Raw genomic sequence first — 19161 nt, forward strand, 5'->3', positions numbered from 1 at the left:
AGACAGATTTGAATATTATTTGAAGCAATATAAAGAGTTTAAGTGGGTGTGGGGCTCCTTGAGAGGTCAAGACATCAAGGATGACCAACATTGGATCCATCTATGCTGTCCTTGAATCCACTGTATACAAAGGTTAGGATTTTCAGAGAATTGTATGGTTCCAATGTTACAGAAGAGAAGATACTTTATAAAAAAAGGGGGGCAGCAAAGGCAAAGTGACCCCAAAGGCAAACAATTGGTCTGTGTGGGAAGTACCAACACTCCAAAAATTATTCTTGACTCATGGCTTGCAGGTTTTTATATCACTTCATTACACATCAGAAAAAAATGACAAAACTTGGCATCATTTGGTTTATGTACCTTCTTTTCACATTTCTTTACGATAGTGATTCTCAAACTTGGCTGCATACTGGAATCACCCAGAGACATTTAAAAAAATACTGTGGCCTGGGTCTCACTGTCAGAGTTTCTGATTTAACTGGTCTGGACATCAGGATTTTTAACAGACACTCCAAGTGATTCTAAACATGCAGCCAAAGTTGAGAACCACTACTCTAGAAGGGTCATTTGTGTGTGTGTGTGTGTGTAAAGTAGCATTTGTTATATTTAACAGAAACATAGAAATAAAGAAACTGTATTGAGTGAGCAGGAAAGGAGTTAAACAATCTGGAGCAATGGATATTTAAGTAACAAGGCAGAGATAACTAATTGCCTGCAAATATCCATTCTCCCCTTTATTCTCAGCAACAGATCTCTAATTTCATTTGGGGCTGGTAAAGGGTGCAGCTACACTACATTTTCCAGCAACCTTTGCAGTCAGAGGTGCTATGTGACTAGGTTTTAGCCAGCAAGATGTAAGCAGGGAACTCCTTATAGAAAAATGACTCATATTGGAGAATATGCTTTTTGCCCTTCTTGGCTTTCTCCTTCTCCTGCCTGGAATATAAAGATGGTGGCTAGAGCTCCAGCAGTTATCTTGGAATATAAGGTAACTTTAAGGACAGAAAATGTGTTCTGAGTTTTGGAAGAGAATCCCTGTTAACCATGGAATCACTGACTAGCTCTAGACTACGGACCTCATATTTGCCTTGTTTAAGCTACTTCCACCCCCCCCTCCCCGATATATGTAGCCAAACCAAATCCTAACTGATACAGGTATAAGATTTTCCTATTAAATTCCCATATTCCACAATAAAGGTGTTGGAGTAAAAGGCTTTGAATATACCAAAGTTCCTTGGAGGTAAGGGAGACAACAATAAGTAATGATAGCAAAGAAGCATGTGGTTCTTTCAAAATATGTCTAAGGGCAGCTTTTGTAAAAAGGAAAGGAAATATTCTCTGTCCCTTATTTCTGCCTGCCAGTCTCTTTCTTCAAGATCTCAGACTTCAAATAGTACCATTAGTTTATTGTTAAAGTCATTATGGGTTTAATGGGATTTGTGAGTTAGCCTAGGATCTTCAGCACACTTTACAGAATTGTTTCTATGGGAAAATGCAGTCTTATTTTAAAAATCTTTGTGTTTAGAGGCCCCTGGGTAGCCAAGTTGGTTAAGCATCTGACTCTTGATTTTGGCTCAGGTCATGATCTCAAGGTCATGAGATCGAGCTCTGCATCGGGCTCCAAGCTAGGCATGGAGCCTGCTTAAGATTTTCTCTCTCCACCCCCCCCCAAACAAAACAAAACAAAACAAAACAAAAATAAATAAACAAAATCCCTGTGTATTTAATATTGAAACAAGGTGCTTTTAACTTAAAAAAATGTGGATCACCCAGATTAAATATGAGACTGTTATTTTACATAATGTTATTAATTATAAATAAACACATATCTCATTGCTAATGAAGATAGCTGTATCCTTATTTTTAGGCAACTGTATTCACATATGAGGCTTATATGTTGGAATTCAGTCTCTGAAATTTTAGTATACCATGGGGTTTAGCTTCGTATTTATAGATTTGCTCCTTGTAGAGACTATTTTACAATAGGAAAGTAGGGATTAATCAATCATTCCTATCTCTATTCTTCCATAACTTTTATTTAGAACAGTGATGTGACAATGAAATTTATTATCTACTGTAGTTAATTCTAATGGGGCTTGTTTCCCCTTGTAAGTCATGAGCTGCTAATACCCACAGTAACTTACTGACATAGGAAACAGGTTATGTGGTGCGTGAAGGGGGAATCCTTTCATTAGCTAAAAAGAATCGGCTGAAAAAAATGTATAAATGTTTACTTTAAAGGCTTTCGTTTTACTCCTTTTTCTCTGCTGTTCTGCTAAATCTTAATTGCTTTTATCCAGATGTAATTAGCACCCTAATCCTAAATGTTTTGCATATGACCGCACTCACCATTATTTTTACATCAAATATATTCTTGAACTCTTCCTATGTAACCCATTAACATCATGTGTGAAACTAAAGAAAACGCTATTAGATATATTTGTTGGAAGAAATGTGCACAAGGCATGCTTCTAATGTGATGTGATTATTGTCACAAATTTGCCAGAATTTATACATTCAAATGTATGTTTTTTCATTTAATGTGAACCACTCAAAAGGCTTTATGTTTAGTTTAATGATGCTGACATGCACAAAATACTTTTGTAACTATTCTCTTGGAATAGCAAATTGGATTCTGATTAGAGTGTTATAATCACTGAATCTTATAATTGATTAAGTTCTTAGAGTTTCCAAGAACGGATGTTCATCACAATCACTTGTGGCGTCTACAAAAATACAATCCAAGGGTCTAACTCAGGAGATTTTGAATCAGTGCATTTTGAATCAGGACAAAGGAATCTTATTTTGAATAAGTAAGCTTAATGACTATACAACTGATCCTTGGTTGGCAACCCAATGTTAGACTATCAGACTGACTTCTTATCCAGTGTGTGAATGTCTTCTTTGATAATTCCAAGGTGTGATCACCCACACTGTAGCTAAGACTTTGAACTATATTGTCTCAAGGCCAAGATTAGTGGTGGGGGAAGATAGATCAGAAAGGCAGGAGGTCAGGATGGCAAGTGGAGACTGGAGGTGAATAAATTGGTGAGAAGGCTATCACAAGAGGATAGTCCTGGGATGATGGGGCAAAACTAAGTCATTGTACTGAAGAAAACATTGATCTGAGAAAGACATTTTAGATCTGGAATTGAAAGAAATTATGAGGTAGACAGAAGCATCAGGAGAGGGGCTTCTAACCAAGTTGATAGCAATGCTAATAAAATAACTAAGATGAGGGCTGTAGGAAGAAAAGGGTCACATTTTATGGGGATGATATCTAGTTCCAATTTGGACATGTTGTGTTTGAAATGTCTATGAGTTACTGAGTAGGTGGAAGCAGAGGTTTAGAAGAGATATCAGGGTGGCAGTTATAGCTTTAGGAATCAGGTGGAAATAAGAGACATACAAATAAATACAATTAATGAGGAAATTCACAGATAGAGAGCAGAGCTGAGAAATCTGGCTTAACACCAATATTAAGGAATGGCAGAGGAAGAGTGTATGTCAGGGAAGACATCAGGTAGACCAGTTAGAAGGAAAGAAGTGTATCAGAAGCCAAAGAGAAGTGGTCAAGTGGATGGCCCACCATATCCTTCTCCAGCAATATCACTACAACTTTTCTTTTCTTTTTTTTTTTTTTTTAAATCCTTGCCCAGAGGGCTGGAAAAAAGTTGTGAGTTCAGGTTTGCAGATATCTCTTCTGGTGGTATACCTTTCTCTGATTTCTTTCCCCCCTTACTGCTATTAGATCTATTTCTTTTGAACAAGGTGGTTTCCTTCCATTGCTGTATTCCAATCACGGAACATATTCTTCCAAATCTTGGAATAATGTTAATTTTATTATGATATAAATTTAAATTCTCATTGACTACTACCTCTGCTGTGTGCCTTGGTTTACAAACATCTGAATGTCCTGTTATTTTTCCCAAATCCTTCTTTATTTCCTTCTGTGAATTACTGGGCATTTTCTCCCTTAATGTTTGTTTTTTAATTCCTGTTTCCTTCTTAGTGTAATGGTAAGTTACTGGAAGTACTCTTAGTGTACTGGTCAATTACTACATACTGGAAGGGTATATAGAAGTTAAATAAGAATAGAGTATATATATATTTTATAGATTTAGAATAAATTTAATCAATCGAGCATATGTTATGTTTTAGATTAAAGAATCTTGATAATGTCAATGAAGTTCCCTCCTAGCAAGCATATTAGAGTTTCACAGAAGGTACACAATTGCAGCTCTTTCTAGAATTGCAGATGATCAGTAGACTAGAAAACCAAGACCCATTTTCTGATAACATCTATTTAAATAGCTACCCATTTCTCATTTTCCTCCTCTTTCATGCTTGATCCTTATTCTATTGTTCTCTAGTATAATCTATGCTTTCATAGCTTGAAGTGATAAATATTGAAAATAAAAGAGTTTTTTTTTTTTTTAAGGGAAAGTGAACTGCCAAAACTATATTATCCACACTCATCCTGTGATTCCACCAATGTGTTTTCCATACCTCTAACAGGAGAATGGATGGTCCACTGATTTCCTGGACACCTAAAAACAATATGACTGCTCAGTAATAACTGGTACTCATGCTTATCGTTTGGGTATTAGTCTTACAGGATTAATATTCCTGTGGTTAATAGTTCCTAGACTATTGTATTTTCAAGTCCTGTTCCAGATGTCTTTTTAGGCAGAAGGAATGAGGAGTCAAAGACCCTAGGATGGATACCTGATATTCTATAAGTCAGCTAGGCAGGAACTCCTTAACAAGTTCCATTTTTTTTTTTTTTTAAAGATTTTATTTATTTATTTGACAGAGAGAGAGACAGGAGAGAGGGAACACAAGTAGGGGGAGGGGAGAGGGAGAAGCAGGCTTCCCGCTGAGCATGGAGCCCAATGCGGGGCTCTATCTCAGGACCCTGGGATCATGACCTGAGCCGAAGGCAGCCACTTAACTGACTGAGCGACCCAGGCGCCCCAACAAGTTCCATATTTTTGGAGGAAGGGAAGGTTGCTGTGAATCTCTGAGAATCAGATGTATGTGTTCCCAGCTGCTGATCAGGCCATTTCAGGTGTACAAAACTGATATGGGGCCATTGTGGGACTATACTTTGATACCTGAGCAATAGATCTGCCCAGAGTACAAGGTGTTGACTGGTGACAAACATGCTTGCTTTCAGTCTGTTCCATCCATAGACCATTTGTCTGTCTTTACTCCTGTCTTTACTTGTCTGGATTTTGATTTCTAGGATGTTGAGCTGTCAGAGGAATGCAGACTCAGAATTCTTTCTGAATTGTCCATATCCCTGAAAATAATCTCTTCACATAGCCTGAGCTAAAGTTTCTTTTTTCTTTATCACCTCCATGGTTTAGAAGAATTGGAAGTGGTGTGTGTGTGTGTGTGTGTGTGTGTGTGTGTGTGTGATATTTAGGTACCATATTTTTCTTTGTAGCATTTACTATAACATCACCTATTTTGTGTGTATGAGAGAGAGAGAGAGAGAGGGTGAGTATATTGTTAAGGTCTATCCTCCTTCCTTGACTATAACACTCTGATGTTAGGGAATTTGTCTCTTTTGCTCACAAATGGATCCCTGGTACTGAGCACAGTGCCTTACTCATATTAACATAGCAATTAACAAATTAGTATATATACCATACAGTCAAAGTTTATAATTTTCATCCTGGGGTATGGATCAAGTCATTCTCTGCAAACCTTTTTCGTTACCTTTAAGAAGTTCCAAGTTACAGAATTCTTAGTTACCATTATAGATAGAAGTCTGAATTCAGTACATTACACCTGAATTTTAGAGTAAAGATTCTAGTAACCAGAGAGAGCAAAACTAAGTAAGTACCTCAAAAGCTTGCTTCTGCCTAGAGGTGACCTGTTTCACATTAGAAATATTCCTGGTACTAACTTGGCAATGATGGCAAAAATGTTTTATGATTGACTGATTAATCTCACTCTGAGTAATTCATGGATCTGGGAAGCATGGGTAGAGGAAAGAGAAAGGCAGTAGACAGCAGTCATTCTTTAACAAGTGCCACCTAACTAGAAAGTTCAGATTCACTCTTCTCAAAAAGGCTGTTAATTGCAACATGTTTTACTTTAGGCCAGGAAAAAAAAAGTCCTCATTGAGGAAAGCTTATTCTAGAGTTAATTGATTTTTACTATTACGTTATCATAAAACAAAACATACCATGATTACTCCCTGATTTAGTCTGTATCCAAAATGTTGGATAAGTTTTATCTGAAACTGCCTCAATAGGAAGCTACCTCATTCCTGCTTATTGAAGCATTACAAAAAGGAGGAAACTAACATTTATTGAGTGCCTACTACATGTCAGGTATTATCCTAGGTATTTTAGTAATCTTCATAATCAACAAGTAAGGTAAGTATCATTAATTCTGTTTTACAGAGGAACAGTATAAAGTTTGATATGCTAACTTATTGGGGCTGAGATTAAAATCCTGTGGGATTTTTGATTGATTGATTGACTGACTGATGCTGTATCAGGAGAGGCAAACGGATCAAGTGCCTCTTTGAAAGGGGTCTTGAGTCTACTTAGTAGGAAAGAGAATCATGAATGATTAACAGTGTCTGCCCATGGGCTAGGAGGGGCCAGTGGTAGCATACATATTTGATATTTGTTATCCTAACAGAAGGCCATGCCCCCTTCCTGAGAAAATCTCACTGGTTCACACTCATCAGCAATGTCCTCATCCTGGCACATATGTCCTGAGTTGCTGGGCCAGAGACACTGATTGTTGCTTTAGTGTTCCTAAAGTTTTTTAGTGTAGACATTTTCTTGAATGGTCACTGGATCCTCACAGGTGACAAGAACAAGGATTGATTGTGGGACATTTCTAAGATTGCCACACAGGGGACTCACAGCCATCCACTTATCATTGGACCCAGCCTATATCAAGCCCTTCATGGTTTATTAAATATTTGTGTTTTAGATTCCCTTAATAAAATCCCTTCAGAGAGCTGACAACTCAGGGCTGTAGCTCTTATTTAGTTTTCATTTTTTGTTCTTTTTTTATTGGTTACATTTTATAGGGGAGTTTGAAATTGTATGCAAAGATTTATTTCATAATTAAAGCATAAAGGATGGTTTAATGGGACTGCAGGGTGCTAAGGGGAAGGATTATCACAGATGCACATTTGTAGGGAACAGCTTTGAAAAATATGGCTTCTGGTCATACTGCAGATGAAGAAGGGAGGAAAAACACAGCATAGGAATTTCAGTAGTAAAATGTGCTGACTGGAATACTTTTGAGCCATTTTTACCTTTCCCCTCTCCCTTTTTGCTAGCCAACTCCCCCTTCCTCTTTCGTTTGCCAGATCCTCTGAGCATAGCTGTGGCTTTTCTGATCTCCTGAGCCCAAAGGACAGGTCCCTCCCAGGTGGTCAGCCTCTGGGCCTGGGCCTATCACCGCGCTCACACCACACTGTTTTGCACACAATAGCACAACCTTCATGCTCACAGTGAGTGTGCAGTGTCTGTCTTACCCGGTGGACTGTGAACAATTTGAGAGCAGGGGGCCGTGCCTTTGCTTTTGTACTGTGCTTGACACACAACAGGGAGCAAAACAGTTGAATGAATGCCTGGTTACATTAAAGAAGAGGAGGGACTACTGAAGAATCAGGAGACAGGCACTTCATTTTCAGCTTGCACACAACTATTTCCTGTGAATATGAGGCTTTTACTCTATTTGTGTCTCAATTTTCCTGCACATGAAACAGAAATAATGCAGAATTCCATTCCTTTCTCTTCCCTATAACGAGACCTTTGATCTTGAGAAACCTTGGAGAAGAATTCACATAAGAGAAATTAAAGACTGATTACCTGAAAAGCATGAGTGAAGCAATTTCTCAGGACTGAGTCTATAAAAGGCTTAAAACTTTTTTTGTGTTTTACTAGAATAAAACACTACAGTCATCCCTTTAAAACCAATAGACCAATGTTCACCTAGCTCAACTAGAGCGCGTCACTCACTTCTCAGTTGAGCGCACATTAGCAAGCACCCATTCCATTCAAGGCACTTGGCCCACACCACGATGATACAAAGACAATCATTTATTCCTTTAAAATGGTGGCTTGGTCAAACACTCAGGGTCTTTGATTCTACTCTTCTAGGCACTTATATCTTCTTCAATACCCCACATTCTACTAGGTAGGCACCATTACTTCATGCATTTTTAATGAAGAGAACTGAGGTAAGATTGGACGTGGAGAGCATCTGGAGGGAACCACAGTAGGAGAAGAACAGATGTGGAAAACAGAAGAAATGTAAAGAAAAGGGTGAAAGGCAGAAGTCAGATGTGCAGAGGCCTATCTCTACAGCCTTGTGATAGAATGTCATAAGAGCATTATAATATTTCTGGCAATTACTGCTGAGAGTTCAAATGGGAAGTCATTTGAGGAAGCTTTAGGAAGGAAGATAATACCTTCCTGCCTACATCTCAAGGATTAGACCGAGGACCATATAAAATAACATGCGACTTGAAGAGTGGTGTGATGATTATGAAGTGAGAAAAGGAGGAAAAAGAGAAGTGTATGCATAAAATGGTAGTGACTCAACATCTGCTAAATTGCCTGTGTGTTTTATTAGATTGTCCTATGTTCTTCTGGGGAAAAGCCAGGCCTATTTCATCTTTCTCGCCTTTTATATATACACAGCCCCAAGTAAATGGTATTATATTGTCTTAAATTGTTTGTAAGTACAAGGCAGCACATATGCTCTCAGAATTTTTCACTTAATGTGATTTTTAAGAGGTGGCAAGTAGGAGACATTTATCTGTTTCATATTACTCATATAATATACCACTGTTTATGAAGCATTTTCCGAGTGGGTTAGATAATGTAGTGGTAGGCACTGTGTTATAATGTTTTATGTTATTGGGGGGAAATGTGATAATTTATTTTGGGTAAGCTGTATTTATCAAGAACTGAACTCAATGAAACCACATTATTTTCTTCAGTCTGGTTATATCAGAGTGGTTTTTGACCACGAGGACATTGTTTTTAGCCAGACCACAAATTTATCACTGTGAAGAATACAGTGCACATTTTTCATTGCATGGTTTCTGGCAAGATGAAAATTGGCTTATGTTCTCTTTGAGACTTGTTTTGAGAAGTTCCATTGAGAGAGGGCCTTTTAGCAATTTCATTTTTCCTGGTACAAATGGTGTTATGTTTATAAATATATCATCTTTTTGACTTCTCTGGTGGGATAAACAAATTTATCAGTTAATGAAAATTGAGAAATTGGAAGAGTAAGAAGGCATTTTATAATTTTTCGATGCCTGAGCCCTGGAATTTCACTTAAAAAAACCATGTTCTTTACAGCATTAACTAAAACAGCTTCATCAAGCTCACTATTTGAAAAAGACCACTGCACACAATTTTTCATTGCATTTTAGAGATCCTTCAGAAGGAATCCAGCGATTCATGCTCATTTCCATATTGCCTACGGCATCGTATCAAGGAAAAAGCTAAGAGTTTTACAGTAAGGCTTGAACCTTATTTCTGTTACTTACTGTGTGACCACAAGCACAGATATTTTACATTTGCAACCTCAGTTTTCTGTAAAATGGAGACAATGATTCCAATCTTTCTGGAGGATAAAGAGAATTATTTAGCACCTGTTACAATGGGTGACAGGCACTCTCTACATGGAAATTTGTTTCCTTCTATTCTGTAATTTATTTCTTCAGCAAATATTTATTATCTTCTTTGTTCTAGGAACTTGATATTCCAAGGTGAACAAAACAGGCAAGAAAAAAAAAACCTACTTTAGCTTAGGTATATTGACAATATGCATAAAATCAGTAAAAATAAATTAATACATAAACAACATAATAGAATGAAAGTTATATATGAAATGGAGAAAATAGGAGGTAGAAGAGGGTAAGGAGGGACAACTGATAGTATTAAACAAGTTGCCCAGGGTAGACATTTGAGCAAGGACTTGGAGGAAGGAAGGATAATAGTATATGTGTCTGGGGTGGAGCATTCCAGCAGAGAACAGCTAGGGCAATGACCCTAGGACAAGAGCCTTCTAGGTGTTTTAACAGAACTAAAGAAGGACAAATGTGTTAGAGGGAGGGGAAGATGAAGTGAAGGGAAAGTACTCTAGAGATATAACAAAGGACCAGATTATATAGAACATAAATTTGTAAGGACTTTGTTTTTTTTTTTTTTTTTTTTTTTTTTAAAGATTTTATTTATTTATCTGAGAGAGAGAATGGGAGACAGAGAGCATGAGAGGGGAAGGGTCAGAGGGAGAAGCAGACCCCCTGCTGAGCAGGGAGCCCAATGTGGGACTCGATCCCGGGACTCCAGAATCATGACCTGAGCCGAAGGCAGTTGCTTAACCAACTGAGCCACCCAGGCGCCCCAATTTGTAAGGACTTTGAATGAGATAGGAAACCATCGTAGTTTCTTAGACAATGGAGTAACATGATCTGGCTTACTTTCCAAAAAGTTATCTCTGCCTGGGGTGTTAAGAAGTAGCTGTAGGTAGGGGCAAGAGTAGAATCAGGGAGACTATTTAGGAGCTTATTTCAGTAGTAAAGGTAATTAATGATGATTACTAGGACCAGGGATCTTACAGTGGAGGTAGTGAGAAGTGGTAGAATTCTGTTTGAAGAGTCAGTGGGATTTTCTGATTGACTGATTAAAGGATATGAGAGGAATCAAAAGATGATTCTAAAGTTATTGGCTTGAGCTACTGAAAAAATGGATTTGCCATCTGGTGAAATATAGCAGCCTTGGGGATCAGGAAGGCAAAGACCTGGCTTGCATCTTTGGAAATGTAGAATTTGAGATATCTATTAGACATTCAAATAAATACGTCAGGTAGGCAGTTGAATATTCAAGTTTGGAGATTAGATGAGATGTCTGGGCTATACATTTAAATTCAGAAACTTCTTCAATGTATAACTGAGAACAATAACATGAGACTGGGTAAGGTCACTAATGAAGCAAATGTAGATAGAAAAGACTTAGCCCTGAGATACTACAAAACTTTATCCTTAGCTTTATTTCAAACACAAAGCTGGATATAAATGTAAAAATACTGAGGGCAATAGATGCTAGATCCCTTTGGGGAAGACTAAAAAATCTTTTTCCTCTGTGATTGAGAAAAATAGCAGAAATGGATAATGATGCCTTCAATGAAACCAGAAAACCCTTGATTACAGAGAGTGGTTTAAAAAAGCGGGGGAGGCGGTGCCTGGGTGACTCAGTCGGTTGAGCACCTGACTCTTAATCTCTCATGTCTTGGTCTCGGTCATGAGTTCAAGCCTAAAATGCCTTTTAGTATTGTTATGGCTCATGACTACTTTTCTGGGGTTTCCAGATCACTGTTAACCTGCATAATCCATTCATTTAGAATCAGAAGGCCTAAGAAGATAATCTGAGTGACCTTAAAAGAAATGTTCGTAATAGTTCAACAATGTTCACAATAGTTCAACAATGCCTATTCTGTGCCATGCACTGGACTAGACAGTCATTGATTTAAAGGATCTTACTGTCAAATGTGGAAGACACTCAACAGAGAGAGGTTGGAACTTTTTCCAGATTTTCTCATTCATCCATCTTCAATCAATCAATCTCTATATTCATTTCTTATTACTATATATTTTTTAAACTTTATTAACACTAGACTGATAATATAATTGAACTGTTAACAGGTACTAACTCCTTGTACACTATTTCATCTCTTCAATAGTTCTTTGAACTAGTTACTACTATTACCTTCATTTTATGTAAGAAGTTGAAGTTCAGAGAAGGAAATTTATTTATGTAAAGTCACACAGTGAATCACTGGCAGAGTATAGATTTGAACATAGATATGTTTGACTCCAAAGCCTCTTGATTTAAACCACTATGCTATTGGAAGATAATAAAGATGAATTGTTGCAGACATGTCATGCACACAGCCAAAATTCTCATCTGCATTTTTTAAACTACATTTGTCATAAATTCACCTTCCTCAGATTGTATTGGTGTTTATGTAGCAAACTTAAGGAAAATCTAGAAAGTGCTTAGTGATCTGGGAATTCCATTGTTAAACAAAGTAGTCTCTTACACCTGGTCACCATTATGAAGTTTGGTCTTTAGAAAAGGATAGTCCCCAGGCATCTAGGTGGCTCAGTTGGTTAAGGTCTGGCTTTGACTCATGAGTGTGCTCTCTCTCAAATAAATAAATAAAATCTTTAAAAAAAAGAAAGAAGAGGGCAGTTCCCATAATATCAGCTTTGTTAGAAAGGTGAATGTGAAATAGTGCTTCACTTGCCCCTGAATAGCTTTGTGATATTGGAAAAAATATTTTCAGAAACATACATTCCAAGATATGACATGTAACATTCCTTAGCGTCTTTTCTTTCTGTTTGAAAATTCCTCTCCCTTTTACCTGGTTAACTTCTCATTTCACATTCATTGATTCCATTTCCTTCCAGAAGGTACCACCAAACTGCCAAGACCTGGTTAATTTTCTCTTCTCAATGCTCCTTTAGTAATCACTATTTACTCTCATCCTAACACTTTCCTTCCTCCTTTTTTTTTTTTTTTTTAAGATTTTATTGGTTTATTTGACAGAAAGAGAGATAGTGAGAGCAGGAATACAAAGGGAGCAGGAGAGAGAGAAGCAGGCTTCCTGCTGAGCAGGGAGCCCGATGCAGGTTTCGATCCCAGGACCCTGGGATCATGACCTGAGCCAAAGGCAGACGCTTAATGACTGAGACACCCAGGTGCCCCTTTCCTTCCTCCTTGGTTTCTTTCCTTTGTTTATTTGTTCATTCTCTTATTTCCTCTTCTCTCTTATATTCTTTCAGTGGACAGACATTAAATCAATTTCTCCTATATGCTGGGCATACTTAATATATTACATTAAAATGGCCTTTTTATTAGTACATTTGTCTGCCCAGGCCCTGGGATACTTGAGGGTAGGATCTGTGTCTCCATGATCACTGTGTGTCCCATGCCCAGTGTTATGTTTGCACCTACTTCGAACTATTTGCTCACGATTACTATCATGTGTCACCGGTGAACCCGGCATTATAGTTCCTTTATAGCATATATCATAGGTTATCTCTTAATGCAATTACTTTTTTTTTTTAATTTTTATTTTTTGACAGTGAGAGAGACAGTGAGAGAGGGAACACAAGCAGGGGGAGTGGGAGACAGAGAAGCAGGTCAACCCTCTTCTGTTAAGGACATTTGATTCTATATAAATGGAAATTCAGGCACCTTCCATTTACATCTCTATCGATAGTACTTTGCACAGTTGACAACACTGTAGAAACTTGATAAAAGAACTTTTGTTGAATGAATGATAGAATAACCAGCTGGTATAACATATGTTCCTATTCAAATTACTACCTAACCTAGAAGCCAAGAAATTAGAGGTCACCATTTATGAAAACCTGTTCTGTGTTTAATATTAACAGGAACTATTTATTATAATCATAATGATAAAAATAAACCAATTTCTCAACTAAACTCATAACAGATCTCTCCTAGAGAATCAGAAGCAAATAATATTTAATACATGGCAAGGATTTTTTTACCCCTTTCCTCATCCAAATTAAATTGTAATAAACAGGCAGCATATTTTAAGCACATTTGAAATGAAAATATCACAGCAACTTTGAGATAATTAATATGTGACCAGCTTGAAAGCTGAATTTTTTTCTTTTCTATAATTTCTGGATAATATGGGACTCCAAAATATGCTGGTGGAGAAAGGAAGGTCGTGTAGCATAAAACAGTAAAATCACAGTACTTAGGCTTGATTTTCCACTAGTTTTGTCAATTAGTTCAATCACTAGTTTGAACAATTTACAGAATCTTCCTGGTCTTAAATAATTCAATTATAAAATAGCAATATCTACCTTGTAGGATTCAAAAGGATAATGCTTAAGATAGTTATAATTATTGATAGTGAAAATCAATCTTCCCTATATTTTTTAAAATGTACTTATTTATTAAAAGGCAAAAAAAAGTCCCAAGAAAAGGGGACAAACTGAGGAACACAAATGAAGTAATTATTTTAAGAAGAGAGTAGCTGAAATGCCAGAGTTATAAAACTTGAGTGGTTAGTCCCCTTGGAGCTCATCCTCCAATCCCTCCCAAGTTCCCACCAACTCCCTTTTGTTTGACTCTCTTCTCCTTTTCTCCCTTAATGATGATACAAAGGTTCCCACCTCCAAAGCAATTAGGTAACTCAGGGAACCAAAGAAACTTCCAAAAGAATGTTCCTATTGACATTAAAATGTTGATATGCCCTGCCTTCCCTCTATTTTACAGCTCTGCATTGGAAATAAATAAGATACACTTCCTTATAAGTGAAAAGCAGGAAATCGTTATAACTTCCTGTCATAAAGCTTCTCATTGAGTTACTTTCTGGAAAGTCATTTTGTTTTTGCTTTTTCCTTTCAGTTAGTTTGTTTGAAGGTTGCCAGACTGGCAAATCCACCTGAAAGGGTTTCCCGTGGCTTTGGCTTTAGACAGAGGAGCCAAAGATCTGTTACTTTTAACCAATCCCAAATTCTTTGAGAGAAACAAATTAAAGATTCTTTCTAGGACAGTTTTTGCATTTATCTGGTGGGGAATGGTGTGCAATGAAAAAGTTGTCTTGGCAGAAGCTTTTAAGGAATTCCCTGAATACTGAACCCCAATTGTTGCTTTCCACTAGTTTTCCCTCCTTCCTTGATCAAACCAGACTAGACTGCAGTTGCACTCTTCTCTCAGGGAAACAATTACCTTCTTTTGTTTTTAATTCCTAATCAGATCTCTCTGTTGCTCTTTTTTCCCCACCACATCATCATAGTCCAAACCAGATTCACATTGTGATTTGCAAAATTTCATTACTGTGGTTTTTCTCTTATCCTCCTTTTAAAATCCCCATTTTAATCTTCATTTTTAAATTGTATCTTTCAGTATTCAATATATGAATAGCTCAAATAGTATGAAGTAATTTAAGTTCTAAAGATTGTAAACATGCAGGGAATTGGAGAACAAACATAAAAAATCCAGACTTAACAAATGGCGATATTTTGTCATAATTGTTTCAAATTACACACACACAGCTTTTGGAAAAAATTGAAACCTCTTTTGTAACTCCCATCTGACTCCCTCCCTTCTCTCTCTCCAGATGAAACCACTGTTCTGAAATCCCGTTTTTAAACAATATTCACTCTTTACATTGTGACTATTTGAATGATATTTATAGAGCAGTCCACCATGATTGCGTTAACTTCCTTATTCAGTTTTTGGACATTACTGGAGATGGTAATTGCCTTGTTCCAAACTATTTTTTCCACTAGAATGTAAACATCATAAAGGCAGAGAATTTTATGTTTTAGTCATGGAAATATTTTCAGCCCTTAGAACATTGCCTGGGGCAGAGGAAGTGCTAGGTATATATTTGTCGAACAAATGACTAAATGATTCAATAATGATTTTTAATTTCCCTTAGAATAAACTTCAAACTATTTACCATGGCTTACAAAGGCCTCCAAGAGTTCGCCTCTGCCTAGCTTGTCTGTCTCATTCCCTCTACCCCAAAATCTCTGTTCCTCCTCAGTTCTTGTATTCTATGCTCCAAACACTCTTCTCTCTCATTTTAGTTTGGCCAACTTCCACCTTTCCTTTAATTCTTGCATGTCCAGTGTTCATGGAAGAAGCAAACTTAAAACTCATCTAAGTTGCTTCCATTGATAGAGGATCCTATGCCCTTGGGTGCTCTAACACTCAACATCTCACTATTCTCCATCAATATTTAGGATGATCATCTCTTTGAGGGCAGGGATCCCATTTATCCTATTCCCTGCTAACATAGACATCTGAAGAGTGTTAGACAAAGAATAACGACTTGCTGTCTCAATGAAAATAAGTTGGATTAGGGACATTGTCTGTGTTCTGTCCTCCCTCATCCTCCATTTTTAAATCTCCTTTTTTTTCTTCTTCCTCCTGGTTTCCATGTCAGATTCTCTTTCTCTCTTTTCTTAATTCCTGGTTCCTGCTAATTTATGATAGCTATTAAGAATATGGCTAGCTTAAATTTATTTTAATAGCCTTATTGATGGAAATATATTCTCCTAACATAATCCAATATTATATGCATATATGTTTACACACACATATGTATATATGTGTATGAAAAAGTCACCCACAATCCTAGCACTCACAAACATCTTTTCCTACCAGTGAGTCATCTTCATTTCAGCCATCTATCATATGAATACATACAAATATACAGATATATGGATAAATATATAGGTAGACATTAATGTCAGTGCCACCTCAAGTTGTTTTTCTAAACAATTATTCACCTGATAGTAGGCCCAGATCTCTTGACCATGCTACCATTCTTACAGAATTGTGTTGGGATTAAATAAATTAACATTTGTAAGATGCTTCAAACAGTTCCTGACATGTAGAAAGCATAATGTATGTGGTAGTTGTTATCTATTATCACAGTGAGGGCACTGACCCAGAGGAGGTGACCTGAGCTGTCATGTTATAGGGCTGCAGTAGGGTAACTATAAGCCAAGCGGGTGGAAGGAAGACTAAAAAAACATATTCCCTGAAGCTAGCCCCAGGCATCTCTGTGGTGGCTTTGGAAGAGCTGAAGCCATCAGAACAATCTTCTGGCTAGAGAGCAGCCCCAAGTGATCTGTTAGTTTGAATCAGAGTCAGTGAGATAGGGTGGCAAACAGCTATAGGCTCCTTGGAAAAATGCCGTAGATCTCAATTAAAGGTTAAACTTCACATAATATCAATGCGGAGACCTTTTTAAGTTTGGCATTTATTGCCCCCAGTTCTCCTCCCCTACTCCCACATACATGCCCACTCACATGTTTGCATGTAGCCAGAGGAAAAGCATTTCATTCTTCTGCTTAAAAACCTCCACTGGCCCTACACTGTCTACAGGATAAAGTCCAAACTCTTTAGTTAAAGGCTGTCTTCACAGGATGGCCCTAATACATACTTTCATCTTCATTTCTTACACTCCCCATAATTTTCCTGCTGGTTGACATATAGAGAATGAGTGACTGCTCTGTGCCAGGCATCATGTCAGATGCTGGGAATGCAAATATGATTGAGATAGAGTTACATCCTTGAGAAACTAATGATTCAGTAGGAGAGGAAGATAAAGCCATTAAAATCCAGTTTGAAAACTGATGTAAAGAGGGAAGCAGAATTTGCTTTATCTTTAGAAATACAGAATAAGGGGCTTCTCAGTCTGAGTACCTCAACAAAGATTTCATAGAGAAGGTCACATTTGAATGGAGTAAGAAAGGATGAGTCAGAGTTACTCAAGTAAAGAGGAGTAAGTGCCTTCCAAGCAGAGAAGATAACACAGGTATGGACATGGAGGAATAAAATGGCATTGTGTGTAGATAATGCATTATAAACACCCCTTGCTGCTAGAAGGTAAAATGAGAGTTGTCAAGTGGTAGTGACTGAAACTAGAAAGATTATAGGAGGGCGGGGATGAGAGGGAATTTTGTATGTCATGTTAAAGAACTTGGACTATATCCAGTAGAGATACAAAAACCCTGGCAAGTGTTGAGCATTGAAGCAAAAGGGACAAAACTGTATTTTGGATACATATCCAGCAGCAAGATGAAAAGTAGACTTAGAGGTATGTGACATACATTTGGGAATAGGGAAATACACTGGGAAATTACCACAATGTTCAAATGTGAGATGATGAGAACCTAGTCAAGGGAAGAGTTGTACAAATAGAGGGGAGTGGAAGGAATAAGAATATTTAGCAATTCAAATAGCCAGGCTTGACAAGTGACTGGATATGGGTGGCCAGGCATAGAGAAGCGTCTAAGATGGCTCACTTCATTTTGGTTGGAGCATTGAGGAGAAAGGTGGTGTCATTCAAAGCCTTGATGCACACTTTCTAATATGAACTTCACTTTTTTAAAAGTGAGCTGAAGATTATGCCTCAAGGTTAAACTTTCTCGAATTCTCCATGTTAAAGATGCCCTCCTTCATTCTTCCATAATACTTTGTTCATTCCTTATCTACCCGCAGCCCTTAGTACACTGTGTCATTACCGTTTATGTGCTTCTACCCCACTAGATTATAAGTTTCTTGAAAACTTTGACTATATTTTGTACTGGTTCCTATTACATTTTCTGGCTCAAACTAAGGAGCTTGTTAAACTAATTAATTCGTACTTCATTTGGTAAATTAATTAATCCATACTTGAAAATCACAAAGACAACTGATCTTGTCGAAAACCAAACTATTGATCTTTATCAAATAATGCATTTATTTCTTCAGTCTTCAAGGCAGAAAATTTGGTACCCTTCCATAATATCTACTGCAGCCAAATGCCCTATTGATTCTACTTCAAAAGTGTATCTCAAATCTTCCAATGCACTATTTAGTCCAGGACACCAAGAACTCCTGCCTGCAGTAGCAACCTGCAGTAACTACCCAACCTGTGTCCCTTCTCCCACCTTCCAACCCTCTCCAAATTATTCTCCTGTACAGCTATCAGAATATATTTTTGAAAATATACATCCAATCATGTTGGGTTTTTTTCTACTACACTCCTTGCAATGGTTTCTCATTATACTTCATACCAAACACTCAAATCGTGACCATGTTCTATAAGGTTATATATGATCTAGTTCCTGCTACCTTTCTGATTTTCCCATTTGCTTACCCATATACAGACCTTATATGTGTTTTTCCCTCAACCAGAAATGCCCTTCTCACCACTCTTAGCTAGCTATTTCTGTTTATCATTTAGGCCTCAACTAATTTTCACATCTTCAAAGAGAACTTTTATAACTACAAATTTAAATTATGTCTTCCCTAATATTTTCAATTCTTTATTCTTGTTCTTTTATTTCATACTAAACACAATTTGTCTGTGTGTGTGTGTGTGTGTGTGCGTGTGTGTGCTGTAGCTCATCCATTCAACTAAGTTTATTGAAGGTTTTATGTTCAGCACTGAGTTGGCTCTGGGGATACCAGGATGTATGAGTATCAGAAAGCTTATGGTCTGATGGTAAAAACAGGACTCACATACTATTAGAAGGCACTTGGATGTTTCATTAAATTTTTTTTTTAAAGGAAGTCTTCCATATAAATACCAATCACTGAAACAGAGTCT

The 19161-nt window shown here is 37.3% G+C and overlaps 1 protein-coding gene across 3 annotated transcripts in view; it reads right to left on the reverse strand.

Moving 5' to 3' along the window:
- GRM5 (glutamate metabotropic receptor 5) overlaps positions 1–19161 on the reverse strand; it is a 552376-nt gene that overhangs the window by 56054 nt on the left and 477161 nt on the right. The window lies entirely within an intron of this gene.

Source organism: Halichoerus grypus, chromosome 11 (assembly GCF_964656455.1).
Source record: "Halichoerus grypus chromosome 11, mHalGry1.hap1.1, whole genome shotgun sequence".
Classification (NCBI taxonomy): domain Eukaryota; kingdom Metazoa; phylum Chordata; class Mammalia; order Carnivora; family Phocidae; genus Halichoerus; species Halichoerus grypus.